Here is a 7,801-nt window from a genome sequence, read left to right on the forward strand (position 1 = left end):
GAAAAACACTTATAGAATAAGGACATAAAGAAAGCAAATATTTTTGTAGAGATGTACAATGTGTTTGTGTCTTAAGCTCAGTGTTATAAAAAAGTCAAAAAGTTAAAAAAATTAAAGTTTATCAAGTGAAAAAGTTACAGTAAGCTAAGGTTAATTTATTATTGAAGATTGGAAGATATTTTTTATAAATGTAGTGCAGCCTAAGTGTAGAGTGTTTATAGAGTCTACAGCAGTGGACAGTCGTGTCCTGGGCCTTCACATTCACTCACCACTCACTCACTGACTCACCCAGAGCAGCTTCCAGTCCTGTAAGCTCCATTCATGGGAAGTGCCCTGTACAGGCGGACCATATCTTCTATACTGTATTTTTACTGTACCTTTTCTATGTTTAGATATGTTTAAATATACAAATACTTATCATTGTGTTATAATTGCCTACAGTATTCGGTACAGAGTAATATGTTGTACAAATTTGTAGCCTAGGAGTGCAGTAGGCTGTACCATCTAGGTTTGTGTAAATCACTCTATGATGTTCACATAAGAATGAAATTGCCTACGATGCATTTCTCAGCACATAGCTGTACATGACTATACAGAGATGTGCGTCTGTTTACGGAAGTACTTTATAAATTTAAAATTAGACAGTCCAGTACAGGAAGGCTGGGTGTGGCCCATCCAGGTAAGGTTCTGGAGAAGGAAGGAGGCCCAACTTCTGCAGATCCTTTGGTTCCGAACTCCAGAGGAGCCTCAGCAGTTTGTGTGCGTGGAGCTGCCTTGGTCCGAGACAGGACTGCCCTGGCCCCCCAACCCTCTGTGGTGGGGGGGGGGGTGATGCTGGTTCCTGCCACCTCTAGGAGGGCAATCTGGAAGAGGCAGCCATAGTGGAGAGACTCCCCATGGCCTGGCCTCTGGTGAGAAGTTTCCTTTGAAGGTACTTCAGTGCCCAGTGGGTACAGGTGCATTTCCCATAGCTGTTAGAAATAGAATGACTGAGGGTGAAGCTGGGCTGTTTAGGTCATATGGTCAGGGAACGTAAAAGAGAAAGATGACTAAATCATTTGATTTGGGATTTCTATTTGGGAGACTATCGCTGAGAAAGTAAAAATTAGCTTGGAAAGAGCAAGTAAAGTCTGCCTGCCCATGCATCAGAACAGGCGCAGATAAATCCAGGAATCATAACTTCTCCCAAGGTCAAGTTACAACTGTAAAGTGTCCCAATAACCATGTTCTTGGAATGACTATTACTTTTTTACTAAGGTTTCCTTTTTTCCCTAAAACCACAAACTATCAGGAATTTGCTGTTTGAAATCATATTACTAAGAATGAAACATGCCTGGAGGCGCTAAGTTGCTGTGACACAGAGAAGCAGCTTCCGGGCAACAGCTTCTGGACTCAACAACATTCCACACCTATCTTAACCTTGTAGTTTCCAAGGGAACAGGACTCTGGGTCCACTTTGATGTCCAGATCTGAAGTTGTTCCTTCTCATGCAGCCCTGCCTTGCACTGAGCCCATCGAAACATTGCTTGGTTTACAGTGCATCTAACCTCACCCTTCCCCCAAAACTTTAATAACTTTTCCCTTTGTGGGGTCAGACCCCCACAATTCCCCTGCTGGGAAGTTTCACACATTGCAATGGCTCAACAAAGCTGACTGTCAGCCTAAAGGTTTGTTCCTGAGGGTCTTACTTAAGCTGACTGGGCTAAGACATAGCCGAAGAAAGAATCCAACAGAGAAAAATAAAATTGTGTGCATGAAGGTTCATGACACAAATGGATACAACAAATACACGACTGCATGGTTATATATGCAATATCCATTTCAGTAATCAAATATGTAAACATACAAAATTATTATTTTAGAGCACATTTCCTGTAGAAAGATGTTCATAATTAATCTTAATTTTTCTAATGACATAAGTAACACTTGTTGATTGCACAAAAACATTAGAAAAGGCAGATTTGTTAAGGAAGAAGGAGAAGGAGGAAAGTGAGGAGGAAGAGAAGGAAAAGGAAGAGAGAGAAAAAAAAATAAATTAAAAAAAATAAAAAATAAAAAAAGGAAGAGAGAGGAGGTGGAGGATGGTGGGGCGAAAAAAAAGAAAAAGAAAATTGTTAGTTCCATCACCTAGAGGGTTGTTCTCAAAGTGTGGCCTATGAATCCCTGGGGGTCTGTGAGTTTTAAATTACTTTCAATAATAATACTACAACTTTATTTGCCTTTTGAAGAGATGGTGTCTCTACCAGGGACCAGGGCCAAGCCAGGAACTTTTTCGCCAATGGTACATAATTCTCTGCAGTGGATGGCATGACCTGGCCCCTGAATTCCAGAGGCTTGCGTTGTGATTCTCCCACTGGGGCTTGCCGTAAGCTGCATACCACATCTTTCCAACCACTGACTCCAAAACTACAGAGTCAACTGGATCTGATGGTCCAAATGGCGTGCTGTTTGCTCTGCAGCCAGAGCCCTTTCTTTGCTTGTCCTGACTGTTCAGTGTGATGGTCTGTGGGCTGTCCACATGATCTAGGTCTTTTCAGACTATATCATGACAGGGGAGAGGAGAATTAACGTAGCCCTGATGTAAAACTCTAAATGAATATTTTAGTCAGTTCCATGAGAATGACAACTGTTTCGGATCTTCTTTTCTAAGTGGAATGGAAAAGAATGCACTATTGCTAAGTCAATGGCAGCACACCACAGACCTCAAGCATTATTACTTTGCTCTAGAAATGATACCATTCCCACAGCAACTGTGATCAGGGCTACTACTTGGTTGCATCTACTGTAGGCTACAGTCGTTCTCCAGAATCAATCCAGTTTCTGCAAAGGCCGGACTGATGAATTACACAGAGATGTGATAGAGACTACCACCTCTGCACCTTTTAGGACTTTAATGGTGGCACTAATCTCTTCCATCCTTCCCTCTCTCCTGCTCCCAGATGCAACAGTGATTTTTGAAAACGTTTTATTGTAGTTTCACTGAGGTAAAATGAACATACAGTAAACAGTACATTTTTAAAGGGTATCATTTAATATGTTTTGACAAACGTATGCAACTTTGAAACCATTACCACAATCAAGATAATGAACACATCCATCACCCTGAAAAGTTTCTTCCTGCCCCTTTGGAATGCCTCCCTCTTACCCTTCACGTCCCCCACTCCTAGGCAACCATTGACCTACCTTCTACCACTGCAAATTACACTTCCCAGAACTTTAAATAAATGGAATAATTCAGGATGTAGGGTTTTTTCTGGCTTCTTTTATCCAGCATAATTGTTCTGAGATTTATCCATATTGCCCAATGTATCAGTATTTTGTTTCGTTTTATTGCTGAGTAATAGTCCATTGTATGGATATACCACAATTTGTTTCTCCACTCATTTATTGATGGATATCTGGGTATTTCTACTTTTTGGCTATTACAAATAAAGCTGTTAAGAACGTTCATGTACAAATCTTTGTGTGAATACATGCTACCATTTATTTTGGTAAACACCTAAGAATGGAGTGACTGGGTAAATATAACTATAAATATAAATTTTATGTATATAGCTTTATAGAAACTGCCCAATTGTTTTCCAACGTGGTGATACAATTTTATATTCTATCAGTAGTATGTGAGAGTTCTAGCTGATCCATATCCTCACCAACACTTGATATGGTCAGTCTTTTGAATTTCATCCATTCTAATTGGTGTGTAGTGATTGGCTCATTGCGGTTTTATTTGAAGTTTTAATTTAAATGCTGATGATGTTGAGCACACTTTCACGCACTTATTTGCTGCCTGAAAAGTATCTTCAAATCATTTGCCTATTTTCTTACTGTGTTTTAAGAATTCTGAATACAAGACCTTTATCAGATGTGTTATTTGGAAATATTTTTTCCCAGTCTATAGCCTGTATTTTATTTATTCAATATTGTTTTTGATTTACCATTTTGGCTGGGGGAGAGGACAATTTCAGAAGTTTCTGTGTGGTCTTCCCCACTATGAGATCTTTTACCCCACATTCCTGGGGACCAATATGGGATTCCTCCTGACTAGTATATCAATGCCAGTTATATGCTCATGGCTTGGGAAATGACCACTGGGTGGGTCTCCAGACCCAGTGGGCCCACCACGAGCTAGACTAGAGCTAGGACTCCATTTTTTACCTGTAAGCCCCTGCTCTAATAGGAAGGCCCTAAACCGATGACCATTGGGTCTGTGAGTTTCAATGTCATATCAGACCCTTTGTCTAATATAGTGGGACCTTGGTTTTCAAACGTAATCTGTTCCAGAAGACCTTTCGAGTTCTGAAACTTTCAATAACTAAGGCACCGTTTCCCCATAGAAAGTAATGCAAAAAGGATTAATCCATTCCAGACCTTTAAAAATCAACCCCTAAAATTGCAAATTTAGCATGAATTTTACTGTCTAATGATACCATAGATCCATAAAATTTACGGCATTCATAAACCAAAATGCTCATCAACAGAGACGCTCGAAAACCGAGGTACCACTGTATTCCTCCAAATGTCTGGGTATTTCCTTTTCCCCAGTGTGTAGTCACCTGGTAAATGGCCACAAGTCCCTTTGGGGAAGGACTGGGGTAAATCATTATAACTTTTATGCCATGGTACTGAAGGGTCCTGTCTCCTAGGGAACTGGCCACCTCTTTAGTCAATGGGTTCTACATCTGAAAACTGCTTTGGGTCTTGAAACCGAGCAAAGAATCATGACTTTTTATAGAGTCAATTGCCCTCAGCTTTCTGCTCATCCCTTCTTACCTTTGTTTTGTTGTTATAGATGTTAAGCATCACTCTTGTTGGACCACTGTGGAGATGGGAGAAAAGGAGTATCATTCCCATGGATACTAATGAGCCCAGTTCTATAACCTCCTCTCCTAAAGTCAGCCCTAGTTTTTGGCCTGGCACCCAGGAAAAATCGTGCGGAGGATATCTTTTATGGGGTAGGGTGTGTTGTTGTTGCTGTTGTGTGTGTGTGTGTGTGTGTGTGTGTGTGTGTGTGTGTGTGTGTGGTGATATTTCTATAGCTTCTTCCAGCACAGCATACTTTCCTACTAGGGAAGAATGGACCACCTCTGCAAGCCCAGAGATCTGCAGAATCAACATTCAATACCTTTTCCCGTATTGCAGGTCCCAGATTTACCCTACTCAGCCCTGACCTTAGCCTAGTAGACCTGCTTTGGTGAGCATTCAAATATCACTGGATTACTGCTGCTCAGCTTTGTCTACTTTTCCAATGCAGGAGATAAAGTCTACCTTGTAAGATAACTCAGGGGCCCTCTGACTTTAACAATTAGCCAGTAATTGCTTGTTAATAAGCTCTGGTCTCTCATTTTCCCTTCACAGGGCATCCATACAACTTGGCAACAACCAGCCGACTCTCTTCTCTTGTAAGCATTGTTCACTCCTCCCTCATATCTTTCAAATACTGCAATCAGTGCTCCTGCTACTTCCCTCCACTCAGATACTTTCTTAGGTTACCACTCGTGAAATTTTTTGCAATTGAGCTGCCACCTTGTGCCATGGACTCTCTATGTCCCATCTATCAACAAGGCTGGTATCCTCTTGGCTTGCCAAGCAGTGAGTGAGCCAGTCCTGGATCCCCATCTTACCACAGGTTTAGTGGTCAAAGGACCACTACTGGTACCATTTGTGTTACCTAGGTCCTGCAGGAAGCAGATGCCAAGACAGAATTGGATGTGCAAAAGATTTATTGGGGAAATGCCCGTGAAGAAAATGGAAGGGAGCTGGGAAGTTGGGAGAGCAGCAATCAGTAATGTAGGTTTGACCCTTGTGCTCTATGCAGGAGACCTGAGAGGTGCATTTCATAGCCACCACATTTGTCCACTTTTCTGTACGTCTGTTAGTTTTCAACAAAAAGATTTTCAAAATCAGTAAGGAGAAAAATATCTGAATAAATGATTAAAAAGTTTAGACTTATGGACATGGGTAGAATCCTGCACCCAAGGGTCCTTGAGAACTTACTAGATATCAAGTACTTCACGTGGGTTATCTCACTTATTCTTCCATTGAAATATGGCTACTGTGATTGAGGGATTTAATTTTTATTTGGTTTTATTTTAAATTTAAATAGTCACATGTGGCTGGTGGCTACCATATTGGATGATGCAGGTCGAGAGGCTTTATTCTTCATTATTATCACCCCAGTAATAGTCCTAACACTTTTATTTTTTTCAGCACTTTATGGTTTCCAAAGCATTTTACTCTACTTCTCTCCCATGATCCTCATAGCATTTCTTTTCCATGATCCTGCAGGGAAACAGAGTCTCAGCAGTGAACAATATAGAAAGGAAATTAAGAAAACAATTTTATTTACAAAGTATGTAAAGTTATAAAATACCTGGGGATAAATTTAATCAAGGAGGCAAAAGACTTGTACACTGAAAACTGTAAAACATTGCTGAATGAAATTTTAAAAGACCTAAATGAATGGGAAGACATCCCATGTTCATAGTTTGGGAGACTTAAGATGGCAATACTACCCAAAGCAATCTACAGATTTAACGCAACCTCTATCAAATTCCAATGGCCTTTTTTGCAAAGGTAAAAGAGCTTATCCTCAATTTATATGGCATTGCAAGGGGCCCTAAATAACTAAAACAATACTGAAAAGGAAGAACAAAGTTTGAAGATTCACACTCTCAATTTCAAAACTTACTATGTTTTGAAATAAACCCTCACATATATAGTCAATTGATTACTTGTGTCATCACGTTTTTTCCCCACTCTCTTCAGTAAGGTTGTTTCACACATTTGTAAAACTGTTAGATTGGGGCCGGCCTGGTGGCTCAGGTGGTTGGAGCTCCATGCTCCTAACTCCGAAGGCTGCCGGTTCAACTCCCACATGGGCCAGTGGGCTCTCAACCACAAGGTTACCGGTTCAACTCCTCAAGTCCCGCAAGGGATGGTGGGCTGCGCCCCCTGCAACTAGCAACGGCAACTGGACCTGGAGCTGAGCTGCGCCCTCCACAACTAAGATTGAAGGACAACAACTTGACTTGGAAAAAAGTCCTGGAAGTACACACTGTGCCCCCAATAAAGTCCTGTTCCCCTTCCCCAATAAAATCTAAAAACAAAACAAAACAAAACAAAAAAACTGTTAGATTGTTTTGTCACATTCTGCATTCCACCCTGGGATTCCACTGACCTCCTAAGTGATTTTTGTTAATTTGCATATAAGATATACTCTTTGTTTTGTGACATTTTATGGGTTTGACAAATACGTAGGGTCATAAACCCTCCAGTATAGTATCATACATTAAGTATCACCACCCTAGAAAAAACCCTTCATCTATTCAACCTGCCTTCCCTCTACCATCAATCCTGTCAACCACTGATCTTTTAACCATCTGTAGTTTTCCTTTTCCAGAATGTCATAAAATTGAAATCTTGTAATATGTAGCTTTTGCAGACTGGTTTCTCTCACTTAGCAATATGCATTTAAGATTTATGCATCTTTTCATGGCTTGATAACTCATTTTATTTTTATTGCTGAATAATATTCCATTGTATGGATATACCACAGTGTGTTTATCCATTCACCTATTGAAGGAAATCTTGGTTGCTTCTAAATTTTGGCAATTATGAATAAAGTTGCTACAAAAATTCACATGCAGTTTTTTTGTGAACATTTAGTATTCACATCAGTTGAGTAAATACCTAGGAGTACCATCGTTGGATTGAATAGTAAGACCACATTTAGCTTTGTAAGAAACTGCCAGACTGTCGTCCAAAGTAGTTGTACCGCTATTATTTTTTAAAATAATTTTAA

The sequence above is a fragment of the Rhinolophus sinicus genome, chromosome 9 (genome assembly GCF_057876585.1).
Source record: "Rhinolophus sinicus isolate RSI-liver-muscle chromosome 9, RSI-T2T, whole genome shotgun sequence".
In the NCBI taxonomy this organism is placed as follows: Eukaryota; Metazoa; Chordata; class Mammalia; order Chiroptera; family Rhinolophidae; genus Rhinolophus; species Rhinolophus sinicus.